A 12,744-nucleotide genomic window follows, 5' to 3' on the forward strand; every position below is an offset into this window, starting at 1 on the left:
GTGGTTTTACGAAAAACATCAGTCTGAACACGTTGGTTGCCATCAACTTCCAGAACAATATCCAGGAAATCTATACGACTCGAGCTATATTTATAAGTAAGTTTGATGTTGTATATATTAGAGTTTAGACACTGAATGAACGAGTCGAGCTGCTCCACCGTACCCTGCCAGATCATCAAAATATCATCGATATATCTAATCCAGCACTGCGCCTGGGCAGCGGCCTGCACACCCTCGTCGCCAAAGACCTGTCTTTCCCAGAAACCCAGGAACAGGTTGGCGTACGAAGGCGCACAGGCCGCGCCCATCGCAGTGCCGCGCTTCTGAAGATAGAAGGAGTTTTTGAAAGTAAAGTAATTGTGTGACAGGGCAAAGTTTAGCAGCTCGACTACTAGCTCATTCAGCTCTGGATCCTGACCGAACATTTCAAGGAAGAAGCGGGCTGCCCGGACGCCATCTTCGTGTCGTATACAGGTATACAATGATTCCACGTCCATTGTGACAAAAAATAAGTCAGGCTCCATTGAGATGCCGTGAACCCTCATGAGCACGTCCGTCGTGTCTTTAGCATAAGATGGCAGTGATTCCACTGATGGACTCAAATAAAAATCAATGAATCTACAAACTGGTTCACAAAAGCCATCAATGCCAGACACGATCGGACGGCCAGGAGGGTTAGCGGCATCCTTATGGATCTTGGGGAGGAGATATAGCGTCGGGGCCCTAGGGAACCTGACCATCAAACCATCGAACATTTTCTTGGATATAATTCCCAAATCATGGGCTTTAGAAAGAATTTGTTGGAGATTAAGGGAGAAAGAGGTGGTGGGATCAAAGTCCAATTTTTGGTACGTCTCTTTGTTGCTGCTTTAAAAACGACGTCATCAAATGACTGGAGTTCAACAAGGGCGTCTCTCTGTTTCCTCGTGAGATTATCAAAATGTCGCCGGGTAGAGATTGCCCTGAAATCCTCCATAACGAGTTTCGTAAAAATTTCAACGGCCGGGCAGACTGACAGGGGGGGGAACCTTGATGACCTGGAATGGAGAAAAGTGGGAGACGTACCTGCGTCAATAGTTTGTTCCATCAATAACTCTTCAAGAGCAACAAGAGCTTCCCGTTCAAGATCAGTCATGGTGTCCAGACCAACGTATCTTTTATTGTGAAGTTTCTTTAGGACAAGTTTCCTCGAAAAGAGGTACAGGTCCTTTAGGGCTGTGAAATAATGGAAAGAATTGGTGGGGGAAAAGGACAGACCCAGGGACAAGACCTCGATCTGCGTCTGCGTGAGAAGATGATTAGATAGGTTAATTACCTGGAGTTTGTTTTTCGATTTGCCATCCTGAGACTTGCTAGGGCCAGGTTTGGAAGGTCCGGGTTTCTTAGGGCCACTCCTGGTAGTAATACCCCTGGACTCATCTTTATTATATGAACTCTCGGATGTGACAGATCGGGTATCGTCCATGGAGCTGCCCTCGTTTTTTAACGAGGAGATGGATCTTGAATCACAAAAATGTGAGAAGGAGGTGGTGGAGTACAAGTCCAAAAAGTTCCAAAGAGATCTGGCTGACCAAGCTAATAATCGAGTCTACAGATGGAAATCCAGTGCCGCAAGAGCACGATCTCAGTCCCGTAGGGGTTTTTATTCCCGGTCCAGATCAACTTCTTTGAGGTCGGGCAGCTCCATGGACGATACCCGATCTGTCACATCCGAGAGTTCATATAATAAAGATGTACAGTAGAGGAAGCTCTGCTCACTGGTGTATAGGTGCTCAGGGGTAAAAAATAGTAGAATTAGAGGATAACCCCGGCACACTAAATCTCCCAATAAGAGTAAAAAGTCACACTGGATAATAATGCAAAATAATTCTTTATTAGTCCTTTTTGAAAAAGTTGCATATATGGTTTGTGTCCAAATCAAATACAAGTGACGTTTCGGCCTGAGCCTTCCTCAGATTGGACTTGTCTAAATATAATGAAAAAAAACCAATAATCAATATCACACAAGGAGTGAAAGGACTGTAACATACAATGTATTGGTACAGTTGGGATGCAACAATGGTACAAATTTAGAACAAACAATGCTGATACCATAATACAGGATAAGGTAAATACGGTGTTATCATGTATAGAGGGTCAGAGTAAGCTGATGAATAATGATTTAACATTAATGAAAACTAAAGTGCAAAGGTGAAACTACACTATATTAGGCAGAGCTGATGGGTAGACCGACCATGGAAAGAAGAAAGAAAGGAGAAAAAGGGAAAGAAAAGAAAAGGTATAAAAGGAAGAAAAAGAAAAAAAGAAGAGAAAAGAAAAAGGAGAAAACAGCGGCTATGAAAAATGAGTAGGTGGTGTGTATGACTCACCAGATATATATATAGTAGCAATAAATGCGTCAATCAAGAAAGCTGAGTAGTGCAAAACAGCTTATTCTGTAGGATACATTGCTATGAGAAAGAACATATATGTTAAGCAAGGAACCACAGGGACCAAGTAAAAACTGATAATCATAAGTCCGTGTCAGATAACATAGAATACCTGTTGCAGGATGGCCTACTAAGGTAATTTGGTACTGTCGGTTCCTGATCAAATGCTAAAAATGTCACAGCCTAGGAGTACTGGGAAAGAGCGTCTATAGTGAATCACGCTAAAATGAAAAAACAAATGATAATTGTCACTTAAACCCTCATAAAGTAGAACTCTGTCAATAGGCATAATGTATGTACTAACATAGTGTACCTGAGTCGTATCCTTGCTAGGTATAGCACTGTCACACGTGCTGTATAAGGGTTACTAGGACGTTCTCTACAGTACGTACCTATGGGTAGTGTGCTGTGGAATACAAATGATACTATAAGCTGTGCAGACTAAGTAATAAATAACAAGTAATAGAAGCAATATTACCTATCTAGACGGCAAAGGTGAAACAGCTGGTAACATGGCTAAACAATGCAAAACAGCTTATTCCGTTATGTATATCGTTTAGGGGCAAACATATAAGTAAAGTAAGGGACCACCAGGACCAGTGGAATAACTGAGAGACATGTAGCAGTGTACAGATAAAATAGAATACCTGTTGCTAGATGATCTGTAAAGATAATATTGCAGTGGCAACGCTGATCAGGTGCTGTAAGGTCACAGCCTAGGAGTACTGGGGAGGATGAATAGGAAGCGTCTAGTGTTAATTATTTTCATTATAGCGTGATCATGTTAACAGTTACTCAAACCATCACAGAGTAAATTTCTGCATATAGGCATAGTATACATGCTGCCATGGTGTACCTGTGAAGCCGCCTTGCTGGTATGACACTGTCACTTGTGCTGTGAAAAATTGCTAGGGACGTGTTCCAAAGTATGCCCTATAAGTAATGCGCTGTGGAATACGGGTAGTCATATAAACTGTGCAGACTAGGAAATATGAAACAGGTATTAGCAGCACCATTACCTATGTAGATGGCCAGGGTGTATACAGCCGTTAGTACCGGAGGGATTTACAGGCCAGGGTCCTAATATGTTGAGAGGAAGAAAGAGAAGTGGATAATTAAAGCCAAAAGGTAGAGAAGGGACAGAGGGTCGGTTGCCATTACTCACCTCGCCGCTGTGGACGTGCGTTCAGTGCTCGCGTACTCCTGTGAGCTCTGTCCAGCGTGCGAGGGTTCTTGTAGGAAGTTTAGGTGGGGTTATCAGATCACTTCCTGCGTGTGGAACGCAGGAAGTAAGGAGGTGGAACGCACGCCGCGCATGCGCAGTGTGCGTCGCACCTCCAGGAGTATATCTGGGCGTGACTAGATTAGCGTCCACATGTTATGAATAGGCCAATGCGAAGTGAGGAAGGTATCCACTATATCAGTGCAGGGGAAGTCAGAAGGAGCCGCTGCCTGGTTTTCAAGTGCCATATACGTTTTTTATAAGTAGTAGTGCAGTTATTCTTAGTGGTGTTGGTGAGTGCACTATTTCAGTGGTGATTAACGTTTCTGTAAAGAGAAAGAGTCACATTAGTATATAGGATTATATCAGGAAAGTTCAATAGTAATCATATTACTGAAAATAGCATATGTAGCCAAACGAAGAGATAAACATATACATCAATATGATTATTATAATAATCCAACTTGGTGCTAGTTAGTAAGAAGTGTGCATTTATGAATACCATCATCTGGACATACAAGAGGAAATAATTATAAGTGTCGCAATATAAAGTAACGCCCTATTTATCAAGACCAGCTAATAAAACTAAGAAAAACTGGGATTAAGGGAAAACTAATGGCAACCTAAAATGATGTCTCATATTTACGGTTAAGACCGTGGGGTTCAAGTGTGCCTAAGGTATGTATCCACCAGGCTTCCCTGTCAAGTAACCTTTTTACCCTATTTCCACCCCTCCGTATGCTTTCAACCTGGTCAATTACCTGAAACTTAAGTTGTGAAATTTGATGTCCAGCATTGCGGAAGTGATGGGGTATGGGCAGCAAGGTGTTGCCACATCTGATGTCTGACTTGTGTCGACTTATGCGGTCTCGGACATGCTGGGTGGTTTCCCCAACATATCCGAGACCGCACGGACACTTAATGTAGTACACCACAAAGGTACTATTACAAGTATAAAAACCTTGTATCTGAAATTTCCTACCCGTCCTACCATGCATGAAAGTATTGCCCCTAGTAACAGTGGCACATTGCGCACAGCCCAAACAGGGGAAGGTGCCCCTCTGCTGGGTATCAAGGAACGTCTGGCGTGGAACAGTTTTCTCAGAACCTATGTCAGCCCGTACCAGTTTATTCCTAAGATTTGGTGATCTCTTATGGCAGAAGAGAGGTAAACTCTGGAAGGCATCAATTTTCGGATACGCTGTTTTGAGGAGAGGCCAATGTTGACAAATAATCTTTCTAACCATGGGTTGGAAGGGGTGATAAGTCGTGACACATGCCACCTGGTTCTTGCCTGTGGTGTCACGTCGAATGGTGGAGGATTTTGTGACAGCTAGGTGTTGTGGATAACCCCTCTGTATAAATTTCTGGCTCATCTCTTCGTGGCGTAATGCCCTTGTTTCCGTTTTGCTAACAAGCCTGTCTACACGGGTATGCTGTGATATAGGTAGGGCTCTTTTAACATGTCTCGGATGGTTACTGGTATAGTAGAGGAGGCTGTTCCTATCTGTAGGTTTAACAAATATGTCAGTTGCAAGAAGGCCGCCATCCTCTCTTATAACTAGACAATCAAGGTAGTTAATCAGATGTTGATCCTGGTGGAGGGTGAAGGTAAGTCCCGGCATAAACCCATTAAGGTCAGAAAAGAATCCGAAGAGGACATCGAGCTCACCATCCCATACCAAGAAAATATCGTCAATATATCTTCGCCAAAGTAAGGCGTGTTTATTGATTAATGGATTGGGATGGATGAACCGGCCCTCGAAGGAGGCCATGAAGATGTTAGTGTAAGGGGGCGCCATGTTAGACCCCATAGCGGTCCCCCTACGCTGCATGTAGAACTGGTCCTGGAATAGGAAGTGATTTTTCTCAAGTACAACCTTTAGAAGATCAAGGCAAAATTCTTGGTTATTAATCGGTAGAGTTGTGAATTCGTTGAGGAACCAGTGTACCGCTTTAATACCCTCATCATGTGAGATGCTGGTATACAAGCTGTTCACATCGAGTGTTACAAGGTATGCATTGTGCGGAATATGGTGGAGGTCTCTAACTATATCAAGAAAATGGGAAGAATCCTTCACGTACGATGGTATGAGAGGTATGAAGGGTGAGAGTATTTTGTCTATAGTCTTGGCCAGGGGAGAAAGTACTGAATCTGTAGACGCTACTATGGGTCTACCTGGAGGGCGAGTGAGGTTCTTATGGATCTTGGGCAACGTATAAAAGACAGGAATGGTAGGAAATTTCAGATACAAGGTTTTTATACTTGTGATAGTACCTTTGTGGTGTACTACATTAAGTGTCCGTGCGGTCTCGGATATGTTGGGGAAACCACCCAGCATGTCCGAGACCGCATAAGTCGACACAAGTCAGACATCAGATGTGGCAACACCTTGCTGCCCATACCCCATCACTTCCGCAATGCTGGACATCAAATTTCACAACTTAAGTTTCAGGTAATTGACCAGGTTGAAAGCATACGGAGGGGTGGAAATAGGGTAAAAAGGTTACTTGACAGGGAAGCCGGGTGGATACATACCTTAGGCACACTTGAACCCCACAGTCTTAACCATAAATATGAGACATCATTTTAGGTTGCTATTAGTTTTCCCTTAATCCCAGTTTTTCTTAGTTTTATTAGCTGGTCTTGATAAATAGGGCGTTACTTTATATTGCGACACTTATAATTATTTCCTCTTGTATGTCCAGATGATGGTATTCATAAATGCATACTTCTTACTAACTAGCACCAAGTTGGATTATTATAATAATCATATTGATGTATATGTTTATCTCTTCGTTTGGCTACATATGCTATTTTCAGTAATATGATTACTATTGAACTTTCCTGATATAATCTTGTATACTAATGTGACTCTTTCTCTTTACAGAAACGTTAATCACCACTGAAATAGTGCACTCACCAACACCACTAAGAATAACTGCACTACTACTTATAAAAAACGTATATGGCACTTGAAAACCAGGCAGATTTTATAAAAATATTTTAGTGTAGGACTGCCTCAAATGAGATTTGCCGTGACGTGGCGAGGCAGCTCAAGAAATTGCAATTTTTTGCCAAAAATCTCAAAATTTTTATAATAAGTACAGTTTGGAATGTTTAGTGCTGAAGTGCACATTTAGTGCTGGCTTTTTGTTTTTTCTTCATTGAATTGGTCGGTAGTTGACCTCCACCTTGCTATGCATCCCAATTTGGGATGTATTCCATCTGTCTAGATTTTGGCGGTTGGTGACTGTTCACATTAAGTCATCAGGCTTTGTCCACAGGCTATTTACCTCATCATTTAGTTATGAGCTGGTGGGAAGAGGTATATATCTATTGTGACAGCAATCCATTTGTGGGATGTGTGGTTTGGTACGGGAGATTCATCGATGATGTCATCATGGTATGGGCGGGCGGTGGGTCTCTCGTATCTGACCTCACTATGTACATAAATAATAATCCTTTCAATCTAAAATTTAAGGTGGATTTTCAACAACACACTGTGAATTTTTTGGACTTACGAATGACGGGTCTTAACACTGGGTTAATAGAAACATGCACCCATAGAAAACAAGTATCAGGAAATACAATTTTGCATGCAGCAAGTCACCATCCCACACATACCATCAAGGCCATACCAGTAGGAGAAATGCAACGAGCGCATAGAAATTGCAACTCTCAGAAAAACCTCCAAACTGAAGTAGATACCATTAGTATAAGACTCAAAAAAAGAGGTTACAAAGAATGGATGTTAAATAGAGCACAAAAGGTTGTAAAATCAAAAATTAATTCTACGAAAACCACCACTCAGACCACGACTAAAAAACAACCAATTGCTAATTCAGCCATCACTTTAGCCTTACGATATAGTAATCAGTTTGCGGACATACAAAAGATTTTTTTCCGCAATGTAACTATATTAAAAACAGACACAACCTTGAAAAAAATTCTCAATAATAATTGTAGAGTAGTTGCCAAAAAAGCAATGTCACTGGGGGATAAGTTATCTCCAAGTGACATCAAAAATAAAAATAAACAATCGAATCTTCTAGGCACCAACTGGCTGTCTTTAAAGGGTTTTTACCATTATGCGAGAAAACAGTGTAAAATGTGCCCATTGACTCCTAAAAAGATCACATCTTTTGAAAACAGTGATGCTAGCAGTAGCTATGCGATAAAAACTTTTATAAATTGTAGAAGTTCATATATAGTGTATTTGGCAGAATGCATAACTTGCAAACTAAAATATATTGGAAGTACAAAACGAGAACTGCACACACGCATAAAAGAACATATATATGATGTAATACATAAAAAAACCTCTGGGGGCACATCTCAGTTATCAAAACATTTTATTAACAAACATCAAGGCACATTGGATACTTTGCGGGTGTATGGAATAGAAAAAATACAAAAGTCGCATAGAGGGGGTAACATGGAAAAACTTTTGCGTAAGAGAGAGGCCTGGTGGATATTCAAATTAAAAAACACCTTCCCTTGTGGTTTGAATCTCCGCAGGGATCTCATGATTTTCTATTAGGTGATAAAAACTAAAGCCTTGTCTTGCACTGCTTTTTGTGGGTGGGAAAAACAATCTTGTGCCCAATAAATCCATTGCCATATTGTTATAACATTGGTATATTGGCTTCAAAAATTAAAGGGGGAAACAAATATACACCAATGATTATGTTATAATTCAAGAACCCACAGCCAAAGTTGTAACGTGCGTTTTTAATTTACACCACTTGTGATTTATGTGGCTATAGGCGTCACACTTATTTAGTTGTTGTGGGGGAAAAAAAGGAGAAAAAGAGAGGGAGAAAGGGAAAGGGAAGGGAAAAGGGAAAAAAAAGAAAAAAATTTTTTATTTTTTTTTTCCCTCATTGTTGGAGATACTTGGCTCCCTCTGTGTGGTTGCAACAAATGCTAACTGCAGGGTGTGTTTTAGCCTCTTTGGAATAATTGTTGTAGTTTAACCCTTAATGTTAAAGCTGAGAGTCAGCTCATTACATTTTTGGCTGTGGTATTTCTTTTCAAGCATACAAATTTACTAAAGTATGTTTCACATACATCAATTGATAAATTTTTCCTGAGTAGGATGAAACTTATATAACAGATATCAAACCTTCTAGTTTAAACCTAACAGCCCCCACACAATATAAATCGAGCACTAATATAGAAGGGCAGTGTGCATGTATACATAGCCAAAACTCTTACTTGTGTTTTTAATTCACACCAAATTTATACCATCTGCGACTTGTGCGGTTATATTGTGTTGCACTCAATATGGCGCTTTGTGTTCTACCATAATATAGAATAACAATGTGTTTCTTTCATCGAAGCATAGTTTAAATAACAATTTAACCAAAAAAACAAAAAAAGTTTTTTCAAAAAAAATTTTCTTTTTTTTTCTTTTTTTTCACAAATGCTAACTACAGGGTGTGTTTTAGCCCCTTGGAACAATTGTTGCAGTTTAACCCCTAACGTTAAAGCTGAAGGTCAGCTCATTATATATTTGGCTGTGGTATTTTTCTTTTCAAGCATATAAATTTATTAAAGCATGTTTCATAGACATCAATTGATAAAAAGAAAAAAAAGGGAAAAAAAAGGAATTTTTTCCTGAGTAGGATGAAACTTATATAACACAGATATTAAATCTTCTAGTTCAAACTTAACAGCCCCCACACAATATAAATCAAGCACTAATATAGAAGCAGTGTGCATGCATACATAGCCAAAACTCCTAGTTGCGTTTTTAATTCACACCAAATTTACACCATCTGCGACTTGTGCGGTTATTTTGCGTTACATTCAACATGGCGCTTTGTGTTCTACCATAATATAGAACAACCATGTGTTTTTTGCATTGAAGCATAGTTTAAATAATGATTTAACCAAAAAAATAAAAACAGTTTTTGAAAAGAAAACATTTTTTTTTTTTTTTTGTAATTAAAACAAACTTTTGACAATAAAAAATGAGGCTTCCTTCAAAGTATATAAATCTATTTGAGTTCATATATAAGCATTTAGGTACTCCGAAGTGCAGGAAGATCCACATAATATAGATATTAAACTTCCATGTCGGAACTTAAAAGCTTTTACATAGTATGACAACTGAGCACATATATAGAAGGGCAATATGTGTGCATATACATGGGGATATACATGAGTAAATATGTTTGTAAAAAAAATTCCGGTGTGCGCCATTTGTTGAGTGCAGATTTATGTATTTAAATATGATATATTGGCACATATGTATGTGCATTAAACTTGAAGGTGTTATATCTGCACACACTGAATGGCGCACTGCAACTGGTTTGGTTATAAACGTATATATCTTCAAATCCAGAAAACCTTTGAAAAATGTGTACTTTATTGTATTGTATCATTGTTTTTTAATTGTATATGTATGTAATGTTTTTCATGGTAAAACCTATTTCGTGCATGTAAGGTGCTGAAGTAATTTAAACATCTGTTACATTGATTAGCATTTGCATATAAGCTTTGCAGCACCATCTATCCAGTATCATGATTAAGGGTGAGTGCTTTCACCTGAAACGCGTTGTGCTGGTCATGTCATTCTTTGTGTCTGCATGATAAAATAAAGACGTGATTTTTTTGCCTGAAGAGCTGGACATCCTCATCTTTTGCACTATTTACTTCATGCAGCATTTGCTTGGACCTGTCCCGCCCACAGCCATGACTCAGTCATGGGTACGGGATTGAAATAGACCAGGTGAGTGCTGCTAAGAGCAGTTCTACTATTCATATGTGAGGCCGTATGGCACATTTTATAAAAATATTTTAGTGTAGGACTGCCTCAAATGAGATTAGCCGTGACGTGGCGAGGCAGCTCAAGAAATTGCAATTTTTTGCCAAAAATCTCAAAATTTTTATAATAAGTACAGTTTGGAATGTTTAGTGCTGAAGTGCACATTTAGTGCTGGCTTTTTGTTTTTTATTCTATTTTATCTGTACACTGCTACATGTCTCTCAGTTATTCAACTGGTCCTGGTGGTCCCTTACTTTACTTATATGTTTGCCCCTAAGCGATATGCATAACGGAATAAGCTGTTTTGCATTGTTTAGCCATGTTACCAGCTGTTTCACCTTTGCCGTCTAGATAGGTAATATTGCTTCTATTACTTGTTATTTATTACTTAGTCTGCACAGCTTATAGTATCATTTGTATTCCACAGCACACTACCCATAGGTACGTACTGTAGAGAACGTCCTAGTAACCCTTATACAGCACGTGTGACAGTGCTATACCTAGCAAGGATACGACTCAGGTACACTATGTTAGTACATACATTATGCCTATTGACAGAGTTCTACTTTATGAGGGTTTAAGTGACAATTATCATTTGTTTTTTCATTTTAGCGTGATTCACTATAGACGCTCTTTCCCAGTACTCCTAGGCTGTGACATTTTTAGCACTTGACCAGTAACCGACAGTACCAAATTACCTTAGTAGGCCATCCTGCAACAGGTATTCTATGTTATCTGACACGGACTTATGATTATCAGTTTTTACTTGGTCCCTGTGGTTCCTTGCTTAACATATATGTTCTTTCTCATAGCAATGTATCCTACAGAATAAGCTGTTTTGCACTACTCCGCTTTCTTGATTGACGCATTTATTGCTACTATATATATATCTGGTGAGTCATACACACCACCTACTCATTTTTCATAGCCGCTGTTTTCTCCTTTTTCTTTTCTCTTCTTTTTTTCTTTTTCTTCCTTTTATACCTTTTCTTTCTTTTCTTTCCCTTTTTCTCCTTTCTTTCTTCTTTCCATGGTCGGTCTACCCATCAGCTCTGCCTAATATAGTGTAGTTTCACCTTTGCACTTTAGTTTTCATTAATGTTAAATCATTATTCATCAGCTTACTCTGACCCTCTATACATGATAACACCGTATTTACCTTATCCTGTATTATGGTATCAGCATTGTTTGTTCTAAATTTGTACCATTGTTGCATCCCAACTGTACCAATACATTGTATGTTACAGTCCTTTCACTCCTTGTGTGATATTGATTATTGTTATTTTTTCATTATATTTAGACAAGTCCAATCTGACGAAGGCTCAGGCCGAAACGTCACTTGTATTTGATTTGGACACAAACCATATATGCAACTTTTTCAAAAAGGACTAATAAAGAATTATTTTTCATTATTATCCAGTGTGACTTTTTACTCTTATTGGGAGATTTAGTGTGCCGGGGTTATCCTCTAATTCATATAATAAAGATGAGTCCAGGGGTATTACTACCAGGAGTGGCCCTAAGAAACCCGGACCTTCCAAACCTGGCCCTAGCAAGTCTCAGGATGGCAAATCGAAAAACAAACTCCAGGTAATTAACCTATCTAATCATCTTCTCACGGAGACGCAGATCGAGGTCTTGTCCCTGGGTCTGTCCTTTTCCCCCACCAATTCTTTCCATTATTTCACAGCCCTAAAGGACCTGTACCTCTTGTCGAGGAAACTTGTCCTAAAGAAACTTCACAATAAAAGAGACGTTGGTCTGGACACCATGACTGATCTTGAACGGGAAGCTCTTGTTGCTCTTGAAGAGTTATTGATGGAAAAACTATTGACGCAGGTACGTCTCCCACTTTTCTCCATTCCAGGTCATCAAGGTTCCCCCCCCCTGTCAGTCTGCCCAGCCGTTGAAATTTTTACGAAACTCGTTATGGAGGATTTCAGGGCAATCTCTACCCGGCAACATTTTGATAATCTCACAAGGAAACAGAGAGAAGCCCTTGTTGAAATCCAGTCATTTGACGACGTCGTTTTTAAAGCAGCTGACAAGGGGGGTAACATTGTGATCTGGCCCATGGTACAGTATGAGAGAGAAGTATTTAAACAACTTAAAGACAAAGAGACGTACCAAAAATTGGACTTTGATCCCACCACCTCCTTCTCCCTTAATCTCCAACAAATTCTTTCTAAAGCCCATGATTTGGGAATTATATCCAAGAAAATGTTCGATGGTTTGATGGTCAGGTTCCCTAGGGCCCCGACGCTATATCTCCTCCCCAAGATCCATAAGGATGCCGCTAACCCTCCTGGCTGTCCGA

The sequence above is a fragment of the Anomaloglossus baeobatrachus genome, unplaced genomic scaffold, assembly GCF_048569485.1.
Source record: "Anomaloglossus baeobatrachus isolate aAnoBae1 unplaced genomic scaffold, aAnoBae1.hap1 Scaffold_117, whole genome shotgun sequence".
In the NCBI taxonomy this organism is placed as follows: domain Eukaryota; kingdom Metazoa; phylum Chordata; class Amphibia; order Anura; family Aromobatidae; genus Anomaloglossus; species Anomaloglossus baeobatrachus.